Here is an 11,184-nt window from a genome sequence, read left to right as displayed (position 1 = left end):
TTCTGATCCTTCGCGAAGAGTGGCTGTTATACTAACTTTAATATATGGGGCGTTTTATGCCTGAAATCAAGGAAGACAGGATGCTGATCCTGTTCTAAAAAAGAACTACACCTATGTGAATAGGCATACAATCAGCAACGCTATTTTTTTGTGCATGATGGAAAATGAAGACAGTTTCCATTCCTAGCAGGTCATCAATTTAATGGGGTAGGAGGGGGGCCGTGAATTCTTTTTCCCAGTGTGAGTTCCACTGACGCGATCCGGTCTTTTCTCCATGAGAGCACCTGAAAAAGAGACTCTGAGATCATCATCACCATCAAAGACAGTTCAGTGACTGTCTTCATGGGGAGATACGCTGGTTCGTAGTACAAGCAGAGCTGCTGTCTAGTGGCTTTCAAGTTAAGACAGTGTGATGTCCACTTCCGGCTCAAACGAAGTTCCGAGGGCACACCAGTCGTTCCACGGTCGCGTGGGAAGGGTTGCTAAAGCAGCGGGGTTCAGCACGGACGAGTTACTAGTTGTTTCATTGTTGTCCCGGCTGTGCAGGCGCCCTGAGGGACCAGGACTGCGGGATGTGCGTGTGAGTGCTGGTGTGTACGCGCTGAGTGTGCGCGCGTGAGTGTGTGTGTGTGTGTGTGTTGGCGGGTGCGTGTGGGGGTGGAGAGTGTAAGGCTTGGAGGGTCTGCGGAGTTGGGGTTCCGTTAGTGGGAGCAGGTGGCCGGCTGGGCAGCATCTCGGGCGCGAGCAGAGCGCGAGGTGAGAGCGGCGGGGCGGCGACCCCAGCCGGGCGCCGCCGTGTGGGCGGCCGTCAACCGCCCGCCCGGCGAGGGTCCCCGGGGCGCGAGGCCGGCCGGGGAGGCGCCTGCCAGCCTCGCCGGGTCACGTGGCGCGGTCACGTGTCACGGAGCCGGGCCCAGCGGCAGCGGCGGCGGTTGAGGGAGGCGGAGACTCGGCCGAGACGCGGAGGGAGGCGGCGGCGGCGGCGGTGGCGGGGCTGCTGGAGGCGGAGAGGCGCGGAGGAGCGCGGGGCCACCGCACGGCCGCCCGGAGGTGAGGCGGGCGGGAGCCGTTGTCACCGACGCCCTCCCGTGTGGGGAGGCGGCGGGCCCAAGCGTCGCCCGGGGCGCCCTCCCGAGCCGGGCCGGACGCCTGTCCCCCCGAGGCGGGCGCAGGGGCCCCCAGCCCCAGCCAGGCCCCTCTGCCGGGCGCAGTGGGGGCGCGGCGGGCGGCACCCTGCCGGGAGGGCTGCAGCGCCCCGGGCTGGGCCGGAGGCCGGGGCTCCGGCGGGGGGCGGGGGGCGGGTCGCCATGGGGGGCTCTCCCGAGGGCGCGGAGGGGTGAGGGTGGCCGACACCCGGGCTGGGGCGGCGCTGGCTGCTGTGGAGCTGTTTTCGCCTTTTGTTTCAGCGTATTATCAGAAAATGGGGCGAAAGAAGAGCTTGGTGTGCGTGTGTGTGTAAATCAGGAGGCGTTTGGCTTGGAGCCATTTTTTTTCCTTAATTGTGGAGACAGAAGATCCCTTAAAACGGTTTCCCCGGGGAGACGGGGCTGTGCTCCTCCTCTTCCTCCCCAGCGTGTAGATGGAGTGGATTTCCCTCCTGCCCCTGCCCACCGTCTCTTCCTCCAGTCTAGTCTGTCTCCCTCCCTCCTTCCCCTTCCTGCCCGTTCCACCTCTGTGAAACCCCGGGGCTAGCGGGGTGTCTGCAAAGCGGCCCGGTCACCTGTCGTGGCAGCTGCATGGAAATGCTGGCGCTTCTGCTGTCTGGTCTGTGCTGTTTCCTCTGGCAAATCACGGCGATTCCGCCCAGAATATCAACCCTTCCCCTTTTCCCTGCGCTTCTAAACAAAGTGCATGATGCTGGTTCTGAAGTTTGACCCGCTTGGGCAATTAGCAGGGAGAGGTGTCTACTTTTATCTGTCGCACCACTTCAAGGTTGGAAAGGTGAGGGCCATCTAGCTTTGTGGGAGGAAACGAGGGTGACACAGTCCTATTGGGAATGGATGTGACTTACCTGCTAATTGCCATGGTGATTTGAAAGTCTTCTAACACTTCTCTCCTTGGGGACAATCAACTTCCCTGATGGGGAGCTGTTTCCTGGATTTCTCTGTTTGGGGGCTCTCCTCCTCTTTGTACTTTGCAATAGTTCATCATCTTAAGGATGCCCAGTAGGCAGGTTTTTAGAAAAGCACAGGGAAAACCATTTATTTCAAAGGTTGTGAAGAATGTAAATATCCGTGGGGGTGGGGAGGAAGTTTCCTTTCATCTTGCCTCTCCTCGCTGTGTCTCAGATTTCCATTTCTTAGTAGCTGGAGTTTATTTTTTGCAGGCAAGGCCGCTGGAAATGGTGTAGACCTGGGGAGTGCTCACCACCAGGCCCCGCAGCACGCGATTGCTGGGCTGGAGGTTGTGATGGATGTGAAGTGACAGGGCACCTTGCACATAGCCACACAGCAAACCAGAGAGCCACTGCTGAGTCTCCTGTCCGGCTGGCAGCTGGCGGGGCACTTTGCAAGCTGATGTCAACCTTGTGCCATGAGACTCACATTCAGGCTGGGTGGGGGTCTCAGGTATCCCCCCTTTATTTCTTCGTGGTTTACTGTCATGGAAATGAATATGTGAATAAAGTGTGAGTAGCCACATCTAATATTTAGTTCCTCAATTTAAAGACTAGTAATTAATTGGTATGAAATAGTTGCTGAGGATGTGAATTTCCTTTTAGAATTTGAAGTGCTCTGTTTTAGTAAGGGTTGTGAAAGTTGCAGAGTTTTCCCGTGATGGGCGTGCTGGTGTTGACCTCTAGAGTTAAACTACTTAGTACTGAGTTAGAGGGATCATATAGGGGGCCAATTTTAACACAATGGAGCTTTCAGACATGGGAGGAGAGTGGAAAGCCAGGATTGCTTCCTGTGCCTGAGAAATAATAATATAATGTATTTGCTACTGTATATTTTAAAACAATGACTTCATTGAGAAAAAGACCTGTGTATCAAGTTGAGCTTTCTAGTTTTCATATAGAGCTATAATATAAGAATGTCAGTTTGGTTATTCATACTTTTTTCCCACCAGAACTCGGAGTGGAAAAAAAATTTTTTTAACCCATAAAAGGATACGTGGTACTTGAAACCTGTTTTACATTAAACCATCCAACATTGATGCTGACTGAGATCTCAAGTAATGAAAGACCAGTGAGAGACATGGCAGCCTGCCTGCAGCTGAATTTCAGCCCTTCCTCACTAGATAGTGTATAGGACAGAGGGTGACTCCTAGGCTTTCTTGTTGGTTTTACTACAGATTCACTGAGTATTCGAATTCAAGAATGTTTGTTGAGTGCCTGCCTTGTGCATGGGTAAGCGAGGACACGTCCTCATCTGTTTCACTGCATGTGCAATGCCAGTTACAACCTCTTTCTGGGTCTCTTCTGTGGATGGAGAAAGATTGACGATTGAGTGGCCCAGCCTAGCATGTGATTCTTCAAATGCTTTAGAAATTGGGTAAAACTTCTTTTATGAAATGTTTTGGTTTAGTTATTGCATTGGTTCCTATTTAGGATTCTGTGAAGTAGTTTCAGTGTTCAAAAGCTTTACTGAAATTGTACATTTGCCCTTAGTGACACTGCTGAGACTGCAGGGACTGGGTAATTAAAATGTCAAATTTCTTTTAATTTGGCTGGAATAATGTTAACTTAGTTACTAAATTTTAACATACTAAAACTACAGTTTTTTGGTGATAAGGTATACATAACATAAAATTTACCATCTTAACCATTTTCAAGTGTACAGTTAAGTGGCACGAAGTACATTCATGTTGTACAATCATTATCACCATCCATCTCCAGAACTTTTTCATCTCCCTAAACTAAACTTTGTACCCTTTAAACAATAACTTCCCATCCCCTCTTTCCCCGGCCCCTGGCAACCACTATTCTACTTCTCTGTCTCTGAATGTGACCATTTTAGGAATCACAGGAGTGGAATCATGCAGCATTTGTCTTTTATGCCTGGCTGATTTCATCCAGTATGATGTTTTCAAGGTTTATCCATGTTGTCACGTGTCAGAATTTCCTTCCTTAAGGCTGAATAATATTCCATTGTATGTACATACGTTGTATGTACATGTACTTGGTTTATAAATGTTTTAAATTTTAACATTAAAGGTTAACCATGGTAACCTCATGATGATAAGGAGCTCTCACTGGAAATTGTAGATACCTTTGCTTAATTAAAACAGGAAAACAAATCAGTTGTTTATGTGCAGTACCTTTTTAAAATATAGGCGCCATGGGGAATAAAACTAAATGTACGTCATGTCCTGGCTGGGCCCCATCATTTCCCTTCCATGTGGATAGTGACATATGGTCCATCTTTCTGAATTTGTGGCTCATGCGGATGATGTGTTTCTATCCCAGCTGATGTTATAATGGGATACATCTTGCTGTGTGGAAGAGTTTATGGGGTTCACCCCGAGGTATAGATTGTACAGGAAGTGCAGGAAAAAGGTCTAATTGTTTCCCTGTATTTACTACTTCCCCAAATCATAAGTTAGTTCCTAGCATCCTCCTGTGGTGGTAGTTGAGGGTTTTTTTCTTCTTTGTGTGAGTGTATCTTGATGAACTCCTGTTTTAGTATATGTGATGTGTTTCAGTCCATTTCTGTTATTGTCCTTTTGATGCTCAAACTGCCCAATCATTGGGCAGATAGGCTTATTTAGGTTGGCTCCAAGTCCTCCTGGCATGCCTCTAGTAATCTATGTAGCTTCCTTGCTTTCTGGTATGATGAGAAATTTCAGTTTCATCCTGTACCCTTCCTGTTCCAGACTTAGAATCAGACCAATTTATAAAAGGAAAAGGAAAAGGAAATGAACCAATAAACATATTAAAATTGTCAATTTCACTAGTAACTAAATAAATGAAATTAAAAGCAAAAATAAAATACAATTTGTTATGTATTGAATGTGTCTTCCCAAAATTCATATATTGAAGCTCTTCCACCAAGTGTGATGGTGTTTGGAGAAGCAGCGTTTGGGGGGTAATTAAAGTTAGGTGAGGTCATGAGGGTGGAGTCCTCGTGACGGGATTAGTGTCCTTATGAGAAGACACATCAGAAAGTCCCCGCCATGCACAGAAAAGCAGTCATGTGTGCACAGAGCCCGATGGCAGCTGCCTTTATGCCAAGAAAGAGGAGAGGCCCAGACTGAAACCTACCTGTTGGCCTCCTAATCTTGGACTCCTCAGCCTCCAGCGTTGTGAGAAATGAATCTCTGTTGTTTAAGCCACTCCAGTCTGTGGTATTTTGTTATGACAACCTAAGCCACTGAAGACACCATTTTTCAAATAGTATATTGGTTATATAACTTAGGCTCATTTTAGACCTTACTGGATGTGAAACAATTTGCGAAAGCTTAATATAAAGAATTATTATGATCACTTCTGCTGTGCCTTCTCTCGGTAGCCTTAATATTTGGGTACTTCCCAGTTTGGAATGGAAATAAGGATAATAGTAATTCCCAGGGCTGGTGAAGATGGAGGGAAGTGTGTACTCTTAGACTCAGTCGGGGTATAATTGAAGCATTCATTCTAAATAGGGGCTATTGTATATCAGGATGTAAACTTTGCATAGTCTTTAACTCAGCCAGTCCACATTTAAGAATTTATCTTAAAGAAATAATAGGAAAAGTTAGCAAAGATATGTGCATATGGTACCTAACTTTATTACATACAATTATATAGTAAATAACCTTAACTAAGGAATTGGTTAATAGATTATAGTACCATCATGGCATGCAGCCATTGAAAATAATGACATGGATCTATATTAACCATTCCGGAGCGATGCCCATGTTATATCGTTGACTGAAAAAGGGAGGTTACAGAACTGGAGGTGTAGTGCTTACATGTCACAGGCGTAGAAAATGCTGAGCAACTGGTCTTCCGGGGCCAAAGACCAGGCCTCGGGGGTCCTAGGCTTCAGGAACTGCGGATGGACGGCCTGCTTCAGTTGCCACGGTGCCAGAGACTGAACCAACTGGTTTCATTTTGGTGTCATAGGATGCTTGTTTCCTGCAGAGGGAATATGATTGGCTTCGTTTGGGTAGTTTGCCCGCCCTTTGGGGTGTGTGTGTGTGTGTGTGTGTGTGTGTGTGTGTGTAGGGTTAGAATTGCTGTCTGTTCACAGTCTCACAGAGACCAGGTGGAATGGAGGAGGGGTCACGGGGAGATTTGGGGTACTTTTAACTAAAGAAAGGGCAAGACAACATGGTAGGTGCCCACTACATCTTCAGTTAAAATTAAATTCTTTGCTCAGAAATGTTGAATTCATTCCTGCATCTCCATAAATTATGGCAAACTGATAAATTTGGGCTTTCTTTTCCTTTTAACATTCCTTTTTGGCATGTTAGGGTCTGTACAAGTGGGTCGACTCTGTTCGGTTTCTTGCTTTCATGGAAAATGATGGGTCAAAATTAAAATTTTGGAGTATTCATGGATTTAAAAAATTTTGTTGTTTTCCCCTTTAAATGTGGTTAATTCAGAATCAAATCTATTTCTCTGATGTCAGTAAATAGGAATAGAAGTTTTTGTACTTGTGTCAAGGATACCCACCCAGCCTTCAGAGAAAGAGTGTTTTAAGAATAGAATTGAAAAGTAGTGTTTATGGAAAGCCGCCAGTAGTAATGGTATAGCAGGTTGTAGAGTGTAGAAAAATTCTGTAGGTGTGTAGAGGCGCTCGCGTGCAAATAGTATAGACTCATTGGACAGCTCTCTTACTGTTACTGTTTTTCATCAGGAGCATAATTAGAGTAGAAATGGATGCGAAAGAGCTTTGAGAAAGATAACATACACTATAATTTAAGATACTAATTTCTCACTTTTTAAAAAAAATTTCTCTTTAAAAATTAAAGACTCGATTTAGACCTTACTGGATGTGAAAGGATTTGGAAATGCATAATGTAAGGTGTTGTGTTGTTATAGTTACTTCTGCTATTACTGCTTTTCATAGTCTTACTACTGGGACAGCTTCTCCCGTTTTGGAACAGGCCGTATGGGACTGTGGGGTTGCAGCGTTCGTTGTGTCAGGTCTTCTCCTGTGGTTAGGGCTAAGAAGTGGCCTTCTTAATAATCTTTATGACGGAAGTGTCAACCTTTGCTTTCAAGTCTCCACTGTTGATCCAGCTAGTTACTGGTTGGAACACTAGGTTCTAAAGGCTCTTTGTATCTACTTTCAAAATCTATTGCTCAATGTTTTCAAATTCCACTTCAATGTTACAGACAGACTTCACTGGGTTCAGGATTTTCTCATCCTACTAAATGTTTCTTTTATCAGTTTCTTGCGAAAGACAAAGGGAAGATTAGTTTAAACATCTGAGGCATTTACTCGTGTGTGTGTGTGTGTGTGTGTGTGTGTGTGTGTGTGTGTGTGTGTAATTTTCAATCTCTGGCAAAGAAAGAGTCTAGGGTAGAAAACTCCTTCTGTACTATGTTATTGTCCCTTCCACATACCTTTCCTTCATCTTTGGCTATTAAGAGTATATGTTACCTCCCCAGGGAAACACAAAGCGTTGTTAGTTGATTCCTATGATAAAATAGTAGTGGCAGAGGTCCTTGATGAGTGACAGGCTGAGCTGTTAGTATTGGGATGAATTTAATATTCATAAAAAGTTGATCAGTAGTGATGTTACATATGCTGAGACTATGCAGGATTGGCTTCGAACATCATCAGTTTTATAAGCTTCAGACAAATCTCGTAGCCACAAAACCAGATGGACAGATTCAGCGCCATTGGTCAGAATATCAAAACATGCTTCATAAGAAGTTAGCTTATGCTGTGTATGAAAACCCTGGTCCGCCAAAGCTGACATTTTTAGGTGGCCAGGGGTACTGTTTAGAATTGCTAAATAATCAGAAAGTTTAACTATGTGTTAACATTTGTCAGATGAGAGAAGAATGCCTTCAAAAAATTCGTATCTGGGGGGTGGCCAGTTAGCTCAGTTGGTTAGAGCGCAGTGCTCTTAACAATAAGTTTGCTGGTTCGATCCCCACATGGGCCACATTGTGAGCTGTGCCCTCCACTACTAGATTGAAACAACTACTTGACTTGGAGCTGATGGGTCTTGGAAAAACACAGGTAAATAAATAAAAGTTAAAAAAAAAATTCGTACCTGGATTTAATTTCTATGAGTGAAAGAAGCTTAAGGAGGATGGGTCATGGGGACAGCCAGGTGGATAAATGTGGTTAAAACTCAGGTCACATTTTCCAGCGCTTACCAGTAGTTTGAACTGTCTTCATTTTTGTTCTTGACACCTTTTCTCATGAAATGAGAAACCCAGTTTTGTGTTAACTGTGTAGGCACTTCACTTTTCTGAATGAGTTTTCGGATATCGGAATAATGAAATAAATTCTGTAATATTTGAAATGCTTGGAATAAAATACAACTCTTCATAAAAGATTTAAAGCTCACAATTTGCTTATCTTATTCCAATAGTAGTAATTTTTAATACTGTGACAGAAGTGAGAATGAAAGTGGCACACGTATTGTTTTGTCTCCTTACCCAGCTTTGATTCCAAGGGACTTGGGAATAAAGTAGGTAGACAGGTGTGTGCCCAGAATCTCCCCATTGTAGTTCACTAGCGCAGCAGAGCTTTATGGCCTCCTGCTTATGTTTGATTTTGCGTCTCCCTTCTCACCGTTCTAGTGGCTACGACAGCCAGGACTCTGTTATCAGTAGGAAGCAACAGGCTGGTATTTGATGTCCACAAGTAATCTCCATAATTCAATGTTATCTAATTATGTCAATGTTTAATTTTAATCACTACCAAACCTTTTCTGGACCATTGACAAGCTGCATGATTACATTACTATATTACTATATGGCATAGACTTACTTATTGTTAAGTTTTTGATCAGTTAAAATTCATGTTGTTTTGAAAAATTTCGTGATACAGTATAATGAATTGGATTTGTATCTTATGTGTATTTATGTTCAAGAAATGAGATACAGAAACATTAAGGACCATTGTAGGTCCCTCCTAGGCTAAAAATGCTTTTCTTTACAGAGGTCTAACAGTGTTCTGTAAGGTGCTTTGAAATCAGCCTTCTAGGAATTCAATGGAATATATTTCTTGTAGAGAAGTCTCAAGGTTGACGATGGTTCAGAAATGGTGTATCATTTTTAATTCTGAGAGCCACGGGCTATCACAGTGTCTTCCCTTTTGTAGCTTTCTGTGGTTTGCAAATAACTGGTCTCCCTGGTTGACTAATGGTCATAGAAATGGAGTCTCCTTGGCTGTCTGTTGCCTGTGTTCAGAGGGTAAAGACGTTCTTTCTCTTTCACATGACATGGAAAGATGTGCGTGTGCTTGGCTTTGGGGAATTGATCTGTTTCTTCGGTGTATGTAAGACGGCCAAGACTTTTTGTAGGAAATAAGGGAAGCGCTGTCATGTGAAAGGTGCCAAGAATCTCTGGAGATCCGTTTAAGATAATTACTTCAACCTTTCCATTTCAGTCAGTTATTTCAAACCTTTTACTTGATTGCTAATGACCAGCAAAATTGGTTTGAGGTGAACCTCCTTTGCTAATGGGCAGTAAAGGGGACCCAAAGTGAGTGTCTGAAGAAGGAGGCATGCTGGGGAGTCTGGACTCATTTACAGATTAGCTCATGGGTGAGCTGCTAGAAGTTAACATTGGGTTTAACTTCATTTTGGGTTTAACTTTGTTTTGTGTCTATCTGGTCTTAAGTACTGTCTTTTACTTCATAATGTTTATTTTGAGAAGTGACCTATCCTGTAGCAGAGGAAAAAACTCCAGATAAGTAAAGCAGTAAAAATCTGCGAAAGATTTCTGGAAAAAAATTAATCAACTGTAGTGCAAACTTTCAGCTACTGAATTTTTAGTCCAGTGGTTTTAATCATGGACCCACATTCTCTGTGACAAATATTTTGTTTCTTGGCTCTATATTGTTTTATGTGTGGGTCTTTGAGGTTGCATGAGAGTTACGACTTTCTGCTTCTTAATTTTTAATATGATAATATGACTAATAGTTAATACAATTCTAACTGACTTCATATAAACTATATGTATATGGGGATATCTTGAAAGAAGTATATTATCTGGTCCACTTCTAAATTTAAAACCAGAGAAATAACAATACCAAAAAATTACTGAGATAGGTTGATTCTAATTAAAACTGCTGATTTAGAGGTTACTGTATTTAAAAAGGTGCTTTTTCTTTGAATAGGTGAGCCTCTCTGGAAATCCAGGTAAATGGGGCTGCGGATGGGAGGTGACTGCCCACCTGTGGTGAATGCTTTTTCTGCTTCCTTCCTTCTGTTCACCTGATTGGCTGGTGCAAAAATGTGAGTCTGGTTTTGACATGGAAGGTCTTTGCACATGTTAGACTTTTCTTAGGATTCCCGCTTCTGGTTGTGGTTTGACTTATTTCAACTATTGTGGGCACCAAGTAGCTAAGCTTGACATACTGGGCTCATGAAGAGGAAGAGAGTTTTGGATTCTAGAAGGAGACTTTGGCTAGGAGTGGTCAAACAAATTAAACAGGAGCTAGCGGCCTCTGCAGGAAGCTGCACTGAAGCTCTGCTTTCTCTAATAGAACTCCTAGGCTAGTGGGAATGGGAGGCAGCGGACGGGCTGGGAAAACGTGGTTTCAGGAGACTCTGAATTCAAGTTTGGACATGGCATAGATTGAACACGTGTGAAAGCAGTTGTAGCAGACAGAGCACCTAGGCATGTCGGGCCCCCCACTTTCTAATAAAAAGTTTACTGTGTTACGGGCACTAACTCCTGTGTGCACGTTATAAATATTTCACCAGTTTGTTGCCTTTTAACTATCACTCTATTCATGACATATTTCGATGTATAAAAGTTTAAATTTTCTATGTAGTGAAGTCTCAGTCTTTTTTCCCTTGCTTTTGTTATATTTTGATGGTTTGCTTAGAAAGTCTTCCCATGGAGTATTTTTTTTTCCCTTTCCTTCCTCCCCCCTTACCCCCCGGTCTTTTAAGCAAACAGGTGTTAATAAACTTATTTTAGAATAATTTTGGATTTCCAGAAAAAGTGCAAAGATAGAACAGAGTTCCCATATGCCCTTTACCCAGTTCCCTCCAATGTTAACATTCTTTGTAACTATAGGACATTTGTCAACACTAACACGTTAACTCTCCTCCAGACTTCATTCA

At 43.6% G+C, this 11,184-nt stretch overlaps 1 protein-coding gene across 1 annotated transcript in view; it reads left to right on the top strand.

Moving 5' to 3' along the window:
• Positions 1–809: 809 nt before the first annotated feature.
• TULP4 (TUB like protein 4) overlaps positions 810–11,184 on the top strand; it is a 202,835-nt gene continuing 192,460 nt past the window's right edge. Inside the window, exon 1 of the mRNA XM_074333760.2 lies at positions 810–1,050. The gene's annotated coding sequence lies outside the window, so the exon portion shown is untranslated. The remainder of the gene's footprint in view (positions 1,051–11,184) is intronic.

This window comes from Rhinolophus sinicus, chromosome 2, assembly GCF_057876585.1.
Source record: "Rhinolophus sinicus isolate RSI-liver-muscle chromosome 2, RSI-T2T, whole genome shotgun sequence".
In the NCBI taxonomy this organism is placed as follows: domain Eukaryota; kingdom Metazoa; phylum Chordata; class Mammalia; order Chiroptera; family Rhinolophidae; genus Rhinolophus; species Rhinolophus sinicus.
This window is presented reverse-complemented; position numbering and strand designations above follow the sequence as displayed.